At 54.9% G+C, this 14,796-nt stretch overlaps 1 protein-coding gene across 2 annotated transcripts in view; it reads left to right on the forward strand.

Moving 5' to 3' along the window:
- Nucleotides 1-14,796, forward strand: part of PARP9 (poly(ADP-ribose) polymerase family member 9) — a 53,476-nt gene that overhangs the window by 15,299 nt on the left and 23,381 nt on the right. The gene's annotated exons all lie outside the window — the stretch shown is intronic.

Raw genomic sequence — 14,796 nt, forward strand, 5'->3', positions numbered from 1 at the left:
GGAGCGTACATGGGTGACAGGGGTATAGAGGAGCGTACAGAGGGCTGTAGAGGAGCGTACATGGGTGACAGGGGTGTAGAGGAGTGGACAGAGGGGTGTAGAGGAGCGTACATGGGTGACAGGGGTGTAGAGGAGTGGACAGAGGGGTGTAGAGGAGCGGACAGAGGGGTGTAGAGGAGCGTACATGGGTGACAGGGGTGTAGAGGAGTGGACAGAGGGGTGTAGAGGAGCGGACAGAGGGGTGTAGAGGAGCGTACATGGGTGACAGGGGTGTAGAGGAGTGGACAGAGGGGTGTAGAGGAGCGTACATGGGTGACAGGGGTGTAGAGGAGCGAACAGAGGGGTGTAGAGGAGCATACATGGGTGACAGGGGTGTAGAGGAGCGTACAGAGGGGTGAAAAGGAGTGGGCGGAGGGGTGTAGAGGAGCGGACAGAGGGGTGTAGAGGAGCGTACATGGGTGACAGGGGTGTAGAGGAGCGGACAGAGGGGTGTAGAGGAGCGTACATGGGTGACAGGGGTGTAGAGGAGCGGACAGAGGGGTGTAGAGGAGCGTACATGGGTGACAGGGGTGTAGAGGAGTGTACAGAGGGGTGTAGAGGAGTGTACATGGATGACAGGTGTAGAGGAGCCTACATGGGTAACAGGGGTGTAGAGGAGTGTACAGAGGGGTGTAGAGGAGTGTACATGCGTGACAGGGGTGTAGAGGAGCGTACAGAGGGGTGTAGAGGAGTGTACATGGGTGCCGGGGGTGTAGAGGAGCGTACAGAGGGGTGTAGAGGAGCGTACATGGGTGACAGGGGTGTAGAGGAGCGTACATTGGTGACAGGGGTGTAGAGGAGCGTACAGAGGGGTGTGGAGGAGCGTACATGGGTGACGAGTGTAGGGGAGTGGACAGAGGGGTGTAGAGGAGCATACATGGGTGACAGGGGTGTAGAGGAGTGTACAGAGGGGTGTAGAGGAGCGTACATGGGTGACAGGGGTGTAGAGGAGCGTACAGAGGGGTGTAGAGGAGCGTACATGGGTGACAGGGGTGTAGAGGAGCGTACAGAGGGGTGTAGAGGAGCGTACATGGGTGACGGGTGTAGAGGAGTGGACAGAGGGGTGTAGAGGAGCGGACAGAGGGGTGTAGAGGAGTGTACATGGGTGACAGGGGTGTAGAGGAGTGGACAGAGGGGTGTAGAGGAGTGTACATGGGTGACGGGTGTAGAGGAGACTACATGGGTAACAGGGGTGTAGAGGAGTGTACAGAGGGGTGTAGAGGAGTGTACATGGGTGACAGGGGTGTAGAGGAGTGGACAGAGGGGTGTAGAGGAGTGTAGAGGAGTGTACATGGGTGACGGGTGTAGAGGAGACTACATGGGTAACAGGGGTGTAGAGGAGTGTACAGAGGGGTGTAGAGGAGTGTACATGGGTGACGGGTGTAGAGGAGCGTACAGAGGGGTGTAGAGGAGCGTACATGGGTGACAGGGGTGTAGAGGAGCGTACATGGGTGACGGGTGTAGGAGCGGACAGAGGGGTGCAGAGGAGCGGAGAGAGGGTGTAGAGGAGTGTACATGGGTGACAAAGGGGTTTAGAGGAGTGTACAGAGGGGTGTAGAGGAGTGTACATGGGTGACAGGGGTGTAGAGGAGCGTACAGAGGGGTGTAGAGGAGCGTACATGGGTGACAGGGGTGTAGAGGAGCGAACAGAGGTGTAGAGGAGCGTACAGAGGGGTGTAGAGGAGCGTACATGGGTGACGGGTGTAGAGGAGCGTACAGAGGGGTGTAGAGGAGCGTACATGGGTGACGGGTGTAGAGGAGTGGACAGAGGGGTGTAGAGGAGCGGACAGAGGGGTGTAGAGGAGCGTACATGAGTGACAGGGGTGTAGAGGAGCGAACAGAGGGGTGTAGAGGAGCGGACATGGGTGACAGGGGTGTAGAGGAGTGGACAGAGGGGTGTAGAGGAGCGTACATGGGTGACAGGGGTGTAGAGGAGCGGACAGAGGGGTGTAGAGGAGCGTACATGGGTGACAGGGGTGTAGAGGAGTGGACAGAGGAGTGTAGAGGAGCGTACATGGGTGACAGGGGTGTAGAGGAGTGGACAGAGGGGTGTAGAGGAGTGGACAGAGGGGTGTAGAGGAGTGGACATGGGTGACAGAGGGATGTAGAGGGTTGGACATGGATGACAGGGGTGTAGAGGAGCGTACATGGGTGACAGGGGTGTAGAGGAGTGCACAGAGGGGTGTAGAGGAGTTTACATGGGTGACAGGGGTGTAGAGGAGTGGACAGAGGGGTGTAGAGGAGTGGACATGGGTGACAGAGGGATGTAGAGGGTTGGGCATGAGTGACAGGGGTGTAGAGGAGCGTACATGGGTGACAGGGGTGTAGAGGAGTGCACAGAGGGGTGTAGAGGAGCGTACATGGGTGAAAAGGGTGTAGAGGAGTGGACATGGGTGACAGAGGGGGTGACCATGGGTGATGGGGGGGTGAACATGGGTGACAGGAGGGGGTGGACGGGAGTGAAAGGGATGACAGGAGGGTGAACACGGGTGACAGGAGTGTGGACATGGGTGACAGGAGGGTGGACAGGGGTGTAGAGGAGTGTACATGGGTGACAGAGGGGTGTAGAGGAGTGGACAGAGGGGTGTAGAGGAGTGGACAGAGGGGTGTAGAGGAGTGAACATGGGTGACAGAGGGGTGTAGAGTAGTGGACAGAGGGGTGTAGAGGAGTGTACATGGGTCGACAGGAGGGTGAACATGGGTGACAGAGGGATGACAGGAGGGTGGACGGGGGTGACAGGGGTGGTGGACATGGGCTATCGGGGGGGGGGTGAACATGGGTGACGGGGGGGGGTGAACGGGAGTGAAAGGGATGAAAGGAGGGTGAACATGAGTGACAGGAGGGGTGAACATGGGCGACAGGAGGGGTGGACGGGAGTGAAAGGGATGACAGGAGGGCGAATATGGGTGACAGGAGGGTGAACATGGGTGACAGAAGGGTGGACAGGGGTGTGAACATGGGTGACAGGAGGGTGGACAGGGGTGACAGGGGAGTGGGTGGACGGGAGTGAAAGGGATGACAGGAGGGTGGACAGGGGTGACAGGAGGGTGGACAGGGGTGAGGAGGGTGGACAGGGGTGAAAGGAGGGTGGACATGGGTGACAAGGGTGGTGAACATGGGTGAAGGGGGTGGTGAACATGGGTGACAGGAGGGTGGATGAGGGTGAACATGGGTGACAGGAGGGTGGACAGGGGTGACAGAGGGGTGGACAGGGTTGAAAGGAGGGTGGACGGGAGTGAAAGGGATGACAGGAGGGGGTGAACATGGGTGACAGGAGGGGGTGAACATGGGTGACAGGAGGGGGTGGACGAGAGTGAAAGGGATGACAGGAGGGTGAACATGGGTGTGGACAGGGGTGACAGGAGGGGTGGACATGCGTGACAGGAGGGGTGAACATGGGTGACAGGAGGGGTGGACGGGAGTGAAAGGGATGACAGGAGGGTGAACATGGGTGACAGGAGGGTGGACAGGGGTGTGAACATGGGTGACAGGAGGGTGAACAGGGGGGGTGGACAGGGGTGACGTGAGTGGTGAACATGGGTGACAGGAGGGGGTGGACGGGAGTGAAAGGGATGACAGGAGGGTGAACACGGGTGACAGGAGTGTGGACATGGGTGACAGGAGGGTGGACAGGGGTGTAGAGGAGTGTACATGGGTGACAGAGGGGTGTAGAGGAGTGGACAGAGGGGTGTAGAGGAGTGAACATGGGTGACAGAGGGGTGTAGAGTAGTGGACAGAGGGGTGTAGAGGAGTGTACATGGGTCGACAGGAGGGTGAACATGGGTGACAGAGGGATGACAGGAGGGTGGACGGGGGTGACAGGGGTGGTGGACATGGGTTATCGGGGGGGGGGTGAACATGGGTGACGGGGGGGGGTGAACGGGAGTGAAAGGGATGACAGGAGGGTGAACATGAGTGACAGGAGGGGTGAACATGGGCGACAGGAGGGGTGGACGGGAGTGAAAGGGATGACAGGAGGGCGAACATGGGTGACAGGAGGGTGAACATGGGTGACAGAAGGGTGGACAGGGGTGTGAACATGGGTGACAGGAGGGTGGACAGGGGTGACAGGGGAGTGGGTGGACGGGAGTGAAAGGGATGACAGGAGGGTGGACAGGGGTGACAGGAGGGTGGACAGGGGTGAGGAGGGTGGACAGGGGTGAAAGGAGGGTAGACATGGGTGACAAGGGTGGTGAACATGGGTGAAGGGGGTGGTGAACATGGGTGACAGGAGGGTGGATGAGGGTGAACATGGGTGACAGGAGGGTGGACAGGGGTGACAGAGGGGTGGACAGGGTTGAAAGGAGGGTGGACGGGAGTGAAAGGGATGACAGGAGGGGGTGAACATGGGTGACAGGAGGGGGTGAACATGGGTGACAGGAGGGGGTGGACGAGAGTGAAAGGGATGACAGGAGGGTGAACATGGGTGTGGACAGGGGTGACAGGAGGGGTGGACATGCGTGACAGGAGGGGTGAACATGGGTGACAGGAGGGGTGGACGGGAGTGAAAGGGATGACAGGAGGGTGAACATGGGTGACAGGAGGGTGGACAGGGGTGACAGAGGGGTGGACAGGGTTGAAAGGAGGGTGGACGGGAGTGAAAGGGATGACAGGAGGGGGTGAACATGGGTGACAGGAGGGGGTGAACATGGGTGACAGGAGGGGGTGGACGAGAGTGAAAGGGATGACAGGAGGGTGAACATGGGTGTGGACAGGGGTGACAGGAGGGGTGGACATGCGTGACAGGAGGGGTGAACATGGGTGACAGGAGGGGTGGACGGGAGTGAAAGGGATGACAGGAGGGTGAACATGGGTGACAGGAGGGTGGACAGGGGTGTGAACATGGGTGACAGGAGGGTGAACAGGGGGGGTGGACAGGGGTGACGTGAGTGGTGAACATGGGTGACAGGAGGGGGTGGACGGGAGTGAAAGGGATGACAGGAGGGTGAACACGGGTGACAGGAGTGTGGACATGGGTGACAGGAGGGTGGACAGGGGTGTAGAGGAGTGTACATGGGTGACAGAGGGGTGTAGAGTAGTGGACAGAGGGGTGTAGAGGAGTGTACATGGGTCGACAGGAGGGTGAACATGGGTGACAGAGGGATGACAGGAGGGTGGACGGGGGTGACAGGGGTGGTGGACATGGGTTATCGGGGGGGGGGTGAACATGGGTGACGGGGGGGGGTGAACGGGAGTGAAAGGGATGACAGGAGGGTGAACATGAGTGACAGGAGGGGTGAACATGGGCGACAGGAGGGGTGGACGGGAGTGAAAGGGATGACAGGAGGGCGAACATGGGTGACAGGAGGGTGAACATGGGTGACAGAAGGGTGGACAGGGGTGTGAACATGGGTGACAGGAGGGTGGACAGGGGTGACAGGGGAGTGGGTGGACGGGAGTGAAAGGGATGACAGGAGGGTGGACAGGGGTGACAGGAGGGTGGACAGGGGTGAGGAGGGTGGACAGGGGTGAAAGGAGGGTAGACATGGGTGACAAGGGTGGTGAACATGGGTGAAGGGGGTGGTGAACATGGGTGACAGGAGGGTGGATGAGGGTGAACATGGGTGACAGGAGGGTGGACAGGGGTGACAGGGGTGGACAGGGTTGAAAGGAGGGTGGACGGGAGTGAAAGGGATGACAGGAGGGGGTGAACATGGGTGACAGGAGGGGGTGAACATGGGTGACAGGAGGGGGTGGACGAGAGTGAAAGGGATGACAGGAGGGTGAACATGGGTGTGGACAGGGGTGACAGGAGGGGTGGACATGCGTGACAGGAGGGGTGAACATGGGTGACAGGAGGGGTGGACGGGAGTGAAAGGGATGACAGGAGGGTGAACATGGGTGACAGGAGGGTGGACAGGGGTGTGAACATGGGTGACAGGAGGGTGAACAGGGGGGGTGGACAGGGGTGACGTGAGTGGTGAACATGGGTGACAGGAGGGTGGACGGGAGTGAAAGGAATGACAGGAGGGTGAACATGGGTGACAGGAGGGTGAATGGGTGACAGTAGGGTGACGGGTGAATATGGGTGACAGGAGGGGGTGAACATGGGTGACAGGGGGGGGAACATGGGTGACGGGGGGTGGACGGGAGTGAAAGGGATGACAGGAGGGTGAACATGGGTGTGAACAGGGGTGACAGGAGGGTGGACAGGGGTGACAGGAGGGTGGACAGGGGGGGGTGGACATGGATGACGGGTGGTGAACATGGGTGACAGAAGGGTGGACGGGAGTGAAAGGGATGACAGGAGGGTGAACATGGGTGACAGGGGGGGTGGACAGGGGTGACGGGGGGGTGGATATGGGTGACAGGGGGGGGATATGGGTGACAGGGGGGGGACATGGGTGACAAGGGGGGTGACAAGGGGGGGGCAGACTGGGTGACAAGGGGGGGGCAGACTGGGTGACAAGGGGGGGGCAGACTGGGTGACAAGGGGGGGCGGACATGGGTGAAAGGGGGGGCGGACTGGGTGACGGGGGGCGGACTGGGTGACAGGGGGGGCGGACTGGGTGACGGGGGGCGGACTGGGTGACAGGGGGGGGCGGACTGGGTGACAGGGTGGGGCGGACTGGATGACAGGTGGGGGCGGACTGGGTGACAGGTGGGGGCGGACTGGGTGACAGGTGGGGGCGGACATGGGTGAAGGGGGGGTGGACATGAGTGACAGGGAGGGTATAGGGTGGACCCGGGTGATGGTAGGGGGGGGGTTGGACAGGGTTGAGAAGGGGTAACAGGGGGGTGAAAAGGGTACAGTACTTTAAGCAAGCCGGTCCGCGCAGCTTGCAGGTCCACGGCAGGCACGGTAGTCTGGCGCAGGTGAAGATCGTTTTGCCCTAGGGACCCATTTTAGGCTCACTGCGTCGCAAGGTAGAAGGGGGAGGGGGACGCTGTGTGCACAGTGTGCACGCAGGCTTCCCTTCCCCCCTTCGCCGCCAGTCATAAGCGTGCAGGACGGGGCGGGATATTTAAAAAAAAATTAAATAAATCACAGCAAAATCCCGCGACACCACGGCCAGTGGCGAACGGCACACACGTGTGCCGCGGCACCGCGGTTGGGAATCACTGGTGTAGACGGTGAAGGGAGTAGCAGCCAGATAGTCCTTAAACTTCTCAGTAATAGCCCAACCAGGGCCAGGAGTTCCAGCTTGAAGGAGCTGTAGTAAGCATCATTCTTCTCAGCACCTCGAAGATGCCGGCTGGCATAGGCAATCACCCTCTCCTTGCCATCTTGCACTTGAGATAAGACCGCCCCCAGACCTTTAAAGCTAGCGTCTGTGTATAAACGGATTGGCAGGCTGTAGTCAGGATACGCCAATATGGGGGGTTTCGTGAGGAGATACTTCAGGGCTCGAAAGGCATCTTCTTGTTCTTCGGCCCTCTGGATGGGGAGCCTTCCATTATAATTATCCCGGGCAGTCCCTCTCAGTAATTTGGTCAAGGGGCCAGCAATTTGAGCAAAATGGGGAATGAAGCGCCAGTAATATCCAGCAAACCGCAGGAAACTTTGGATGTCTCGCACCGTCCTGGGTGTAGGCCACTCTTTCACAGCACTGACTTTGTCTGGGTCAGGCTGGACCCCTTGAGCACTGACGACATGTCCTAGGTAGTGCACTTGTGGTTTTTGCAAGTGACATTTGGAAGGTTTAACCTTGAGTCCATGTCGGATAAGGACTTGGAAAACTTCTTTCAGGTGATCCAGGTGTTCCTGATATGTCTGAGAGTAGACTATGACATCATCTAGATACAATAAAACACTCTGGAAGTTAAGTTGCCCCGAGCATCGCTCCATTAGGCGTTGGAAAGTAGCTGGTGCATTGCACAGTCCAAAGGACATACTTTTGAACTCGAAGAGACCCATAGGGGTTACAAATGCGGTCTTCTCTCTGTCCTCTTCTGCCTTTGGCACCTGCCAGTAGCTGCTCGTCAGGTCCAGTGTGGAAAAGTAGGTGGCACAACCCAACGCAGTCAAGGATTATTCAATGCGTCGGAGAGGATAGGCATCCTTATGAGTTATGTTGTTCAATTTCCGGTAATCCACGCAAAAGCGGATAGTTCCATCTTTTTTCTTCACCAGGACCAAAGGTGCAGCCCACGGACTTGAGACTACATCTCAGACGTCTAGATGGTGTAGAGTAGCCACTGGGGTATACTTGGGTAGTTGGACCGCAACTTGAGAGAGATTAATAAGTCTCACTGGGACCTTCCCATTCCGTACGGTTACCAGGCTTCTAGCAGCTCACACCAAGGGACAATCTTCCAGTAGAAGGGGTTCCAAGAGCGCTTGGTAATCTTGATTTTTCACCCCGGGTCGGGCACGGCACCAAATAACTGTCTCCGTCTGTGGCTGTAGACTAACTGCTCGGATATCTTGAATCCTTACTCAACAGATTTCTCCTTGATGATTCACGAACTTCTGTTCTGCTTGGAGGATTTTGAGGTGGTGTTGGGCAGCTCGCTGGCCTGGGGGTGACAGGTGAGGGAGAGATGCATACAGTGCACAGACAATATCATCAAAACAGTGCCTCATAATATTCATGCCTAAAATGAAATCAGCTGCCCCGTCATCCCTGACATTGGTAACAATTACACCCTGTTTGCCTAACACATGCTTTCCCACCTGCACCGCGGGCTCCCAGTAACCATGCCTGGGTTCTGGTTTCCCGTTCCCTGCAATTACTCTGAAGTCCGCTTCCTGAGGGTCACACAACCTTTCTGGGCCCCAGTACTTATAGAAAACCCCCTGTGGAATAGTGGATACCTGAGACCCCGTATCTATCAGAGCTTGTAACCGGATACCATCAATCATCACCTGTACATAAGGACAAGAAGCTACATACATAGACAGTCCCTTCTTGTCGCTGGTTGATTCTGGACCTTCAACCTCTACTCCTGGGGTGCAGTCCTCGACCCCAGGGGACGCCCGTTTAAAGCCCAGCATTGGCTCTTCCAGTGTCCATTCTTGTTGCAATAGCTACCGACGGGTCTCTGACTTCCAGGTGGTCTCACAGGAGGGATGCCAGATGGAGCAACAGGGCGAGGGTCAGCCTTCTTAGGTGGTGGTGTTGCAGATCTAGAAGGATTTGGCCGTACAGCCATTTCTTTAAAGGCCTTGGCTAACTGTTCAATGTCCTGTTTAATGTCTTGTAAGTCAGCTGTCCAAGGACTAGAAGAAGGTGTTGGTGGGGCAGATTGAGAAGGGACAGGCGGCTGGGGCGTGGGCCCCGGAGATTCAGTAGCGGGGACACTAATCTCTTCTGTCTGAGGTCCCGACTCCACTTACTAGTCTCTTAAAAGCTGGGAAAGCCATGTGGGGATTTTCCACGGCCAGCATCCTAAGTTTGGCCTTGTCCCATTTGTTTAGCGCCCCTTCTATAAAACGGTCCATCAGTACTCGATTGCCCTGATCGGGCGTGATGCCGTCCAACTTCTGTACCGCCTCTAATGCGCTCTGCAAAGCCACTGCATATGCTCGGAGGGTTTCACCTGGCTTCTGGCGCCGTTCATAGAGTCGGAGGCGTACCTCCGAGGGAGAATGAGATTCAAACACTTGAGAAAGTCCTTCAAAAATCTGTCCCACTGTGGCTTTGTCAGCCGCTGGCCAGGTGCGAAGTTCTTCCAAGGCGGGTCCCTGGAGCTGTCTCAGAAGCAGCTGTACCTGTTGATGAGGGGGAAGTGCATAAAATCCAAAGAGGCTGTATAATTTTTCTTTAAAGTCTCTTAACGTAAAAGGGTCACCATTGTAAGTGGGAAGCACAGGATTCCCCAAGAAGACAGGTGCGGCAACTGGGGCTCCCAACACATAGGGAGAGACTGAAGGTGGACTTATTGGGCACTGTTCCGCCTGTGCTGGAGGTCTCGCTGGAATCACAGGCAGAGTACGTCCTTGTGAGGTCAAAAGTGTTGGTGAAGGCGGCAACACTCTTCTGGCTTGGGGTGGAGACCCCATTGGTGGAGCCGCTGGGGCATCGCCCCCTTGCTGTTCAGGTGGGGACTGTGGGACTGCAGGTTCTGACATCTCTGTATTTGGTATGCTGGCCCTTTAAACAGGTCTTGAATTCCTAGGTCCCAAATCGGCAGCTGAAGTGATTCTATGCGGGACTTCAATTCGGCAATCTGATGTCTCAGAGTCCCGTACTGTTCTGGTTCCCCACAGCTTCCAGCCCGTTGTCGCACTCTGTGCCTTTTCCCGCGCTGAGCTGTCTCTCTTTGTTGGTTTCTGGCAGTAGACTCCAACAAAATGGCTGCCGCGGCACCGAGGGCTTCAGTGGGCGGGGTCTCTGGATCACGTGCGCCGGGATGTCCCGCGCTAACTTGTAGCTCCGCTGTACTGTTCGCCTCCCCCCTTACTTTACATGCGCACTTCCTCCACACAGCACCGTGCGCGCAACCCCTTACTCCGGAGTATAAGTCACAGTACATTAATAAAGTTCTTTTTCTGGGGGGGGAGTACACTTTCACTAATGGCGACTGTAGTAGGCACACACCCGTATCCTGTTCGTGCAACGCCAAAAAGGCTTTGTGGTAGCCCTTGGGGGTGTATAGTAGTGGGGATGTTGTTTCGGTATATGAGGGGTTAATATTAACCCTATAGTTCGTGACACCAGGCTTAGGGCTAGTATGCTGAGGTGATGCTCCGGCCTATCGCTGCCCTTCCCAGTAACGATAGGTGCATGAAATGACTGAAGGTCCACAAAGAGATTGAACTTGAACAACTTTACTTAAGTGCTTGCGGTACATCCAAGGCACAGTAACAGTCTAATATAACAGTCCTTATATTGCTCAGTGACTGACAGTTGTTGCGGACCTTGAGGTATTTAGAAAGTCTCTGAATTTAGGGTAGATATTGCAGATCCGTCCGGATTTAGGGGTTAAATTAGGTCCGGTGATGCTGCAGAGTGTTTGGGGATTGATACACTCTCGATTTTGCATTGATCAGCCATCGCCGCAAGGTTCAGGCCTAACTCACTGCGAGAATAGCTGCGCAGATCCTCCTCGGTTGACAGCCCAGGAACAAGAGAGAGAACAATGGCCGCCGCTCGCTTATATGGGCAGGGGGCGGGGTGAATCTGATTGGTCCGAATACCTGTCATTCACTCTTCCACAGAATGATGGGATTGCATACATCATAGGGACCTCCACAGGTCCTAAAGCAGAAATACCATAGAGTTTACCTAGTCACGTGAACCGCAGGTCCTGGTACGCTACGCGCATGTAATTAACTGTTCATTTACATTTATATAACTATATTTACATAAACCTTGCATAAGTTACTGGTTTACTAGATGGAATAGAGGTGACAAGGGGTAGACTATACAACATGGACCCCTACGTCCTAGGGACTCTGGCTATGGGGACCCATACACCTAAAGGGACCGCATAGGATTCGGTACCGGGACACCACACAGTCCTATCCCCTATATACAGACCTATCCTCCTATATACAGCCTGCATGTCCTCCTATATACAGTCCTGTCCCCTATATACAGACCTGTCCCCTATATACAGCCTGCACGCCCTCCTATATACAGCCTGCATGTCCTCCTATATACAGACCTGACCCCTATATACAGCCTGCATGTCCTCCAATATACAGCCTGCACGTCCTCCTATATACAGTCTGCATGTCCTCCTATATACAGACCTGTCCCCTATATACAGCCTGCATGTCCTCCTATATACAGTCATGTCCCCTATATACAGCCTGCACGTCCTCCAATATACAGCCTGCACGTCCTCCTATATACAGCCTGCACGTCCTCCTATATACAGTCTGCATGTCCTCCTATATACAGTCATGTCCCCTATATACAGACCTGTCCCCTATATACAGCCTGCATGTCCTCCAATATACAGCCTGCACGTCCTCCTATATACAGTCTGCATGTCCTCCTATATACAGACCTGTCCCCTATATACAGCCTGCATGTCCTCCTATATACAGTCATGTCCCCTATATACAGCCTGCACGTCCTCCAATATACAGCCTGCACGTCCTCCTATATACAGCCTGCACGTCCTCCTATATACAGTCTGCATGTCCTCCTATATACAGTCATGTCCCCTATATACAGACCTGTCCCCTATATACAGCCTGCACATCCTCCTATATACAGCCTGCACGTCCACCTATATACAGCCTGCACGTCTCCTATATATAGCCTGCACGTCTCCTATAGACAGCCTGCACGTCTCCTATAGACAGCCTGCACGTCTATGGCTATGGGGACCCATACACCTAAAGGGACCGCATAGGATTCGGTACCGGGACACCACACAGTCCTATCCCCTATATACAGACCTATCCTCCTATATACAGCCTGCATGTCCTCCTATATACAGTCCTGTCCCCTATATACAGACCTGTCCCCTATATACAGCCTGCACGCCCTCCTATATACAGCCTGCATGTCCTCCTATATACAGACCTGACCCCTATATACAGCCTGCATGTCCTCCAATATACAGCCTGCACGTCCTCCTATATACAGTCTGCATGTCCTCCTATATACAGTCTGCATGTCCTCCTATATACAGTCATGTCCCCTATATACAGACCTGTCCCCTATATACAGCCTGCACATCCTCCTATATACAGCCTGCACGTCCACCTATATACAGCCTGCACGTCTCCTATATATAGCCTGCATGTCCTCCTATATACAGTCATGTCCCCTATATACAGACCTGTCCCCTATATACAGCCTGCATGTCCTCCAATATACAGCCTGCACGTCCTCCTATATACAGTCTGCATGTCCTCCTATATACAGACCTGTCCCCTATATACAGCCTGCATGTCCTCCTATATACAGTCATGTCCCCTATATACAGACCTGTCCCCTATATACAGCCTGCACATCCTCCTATATACAGCCTGCACGTCCACCTATATACAGCCTGCACGTCTCCTATATATAGCCTGCACGTCTCCTATAGACAGCCTGCACGTCTCCTATAGACAGCCTGCACGTCTATGGCTATGGGGACCCATAGCCATAGACGTGCAGGCTGTCTATAGGAGACGTGCAGGCACGTCTCCTATATACAGCCTGCACGTCTCCTATATACAGACCTGTCCTCCTATATACAGCCTGCACGTCCTCCTATATACAGCCTGCACGTCCTCCTATATACAGCCTGCACGTCTCCTATATACAGCCTGCACCTCTCCTATATACAGTCTGCATGTCCTCCTATATACAGCCTGCACGTCTCCTATATACAGCCTGCACGTCTCCTATATACAGCCTGCACGTCTCCTATATACAGCCTGCACGTCTCCTATATACAGCCTGCACGTCTCCTATATACAGCCTGCATGTCCTCCTATATACAGCCTGCATGTCCTCCTATGTACAGCCTGCACGTCTCCTATATACAGCCTGCATGTCCTCCTATGTACAGCCTGCACGTCTCCTATGTACAGCCTGCATGTCCTCCTATATACAGCCTGCACGTCTCCTATATACAGCCTGCACGTCTCCTATATACAGTCTGCATGTCCTCCTATATACAGCCTGCACGTCTCCTATATACAGCCTGCACGTCTCCTATATACAGTCTGCATGTCCTCCTATATACAGCCTGCACGTCTCCTATATACAGCCTGCACGTCCTCCTATGTACAGTCATGTCCCCTATATACAGACCTGTCCCCTATATACAGCCTGCACATCCTCCTATATACAGCCTGCACGTCTCCTATAGACAGCCTGCACGTCTCCTATATACAGCCTGCACGTCTCCTATATACAGACCTGTCCTCCTATATACAGCCTGCACGTCCTCCTATATACAGCCTGCACGTCTCCTATATACAGACCTGTCCTCCTATATACAGCCTGCACGTCCTCCTATATACAGCCTGCACGTCTCCTATATAAAGCCTGCACGTCTCCTATATACAGCCTGCACGTCTCCTATATACAGCCTGCACGTCTCCTATATACAGCCTGCACGTCTCCTACATACAGCCTGCACGTCTCCTACATACAGCCTGCACGTCTCCTACATACAGCCTGCACGTCTCCTACATACAGCCTGCACCTCTCCTATATACAGTCTGCATGTCCTCCTATATACAGCCTGCACGTCTCCTATATACAGCCTGCACGTCTCCTATATACAGCCTGCACGTCTCCTATATACAGCCTGCACGTCTCCTATATACAGCCTGCACGTCTCCTATATACAGCCTGCACGTCCTCCTATGTACAGCCTGCACGTCTCCTATGTACAGCCTGCACGTCTCCTATGTACAGCCTGCACGTCTCCTATGTACAGCCTGCACGTCTCCTATGTACAGCCTGCACGTCTCCTATATACAGCCTGCACGTCTCCTATATACAGCCTGCATGTCCTCCTATGTACAGCCTGCATGTCCTCCTATGTACAGCCTGCACGTCTCCTATGTACAGCCTGCATGTCCTCCTATATACAGCCTGCACGTCTCCTATATACAGCCTGCACGTCTCCTATATACAGTCTGCATGTCCTCCTATATACAGCCTGCACGTCTCCTATATACAGCCTGCACGTCTCCTATATACAGCCTGCACGTCTCCTATATACAGCCTGCACGTCTCCTATATACAGCCTGCACGTCTCCTATATACAGTCTGCATGTCCTCCTATATACAGCCTGCACGTCTCCTATATACAGCCTGCACGTCTCCTATATACAGCCTGCACGTCTCCTATATACAGCCTGCACGTCTCCTATACAGCCTGCACGTCTCCTATATACAGCCTGCACG

Source organism: Hyla sarda, chromosome 8 (assembly GCF_029499605.1).
Source record: "Hyla sarda isolate aHylSar1 chromosome 8, aHylSar1.hap1, whole genome shotgun sequence".
Taxonomy (NCBI): Eukaryota; Metazoa; Chordata; class Amphibia; order Anura; family Hylidae; genus Hyla; species Hyla sarda.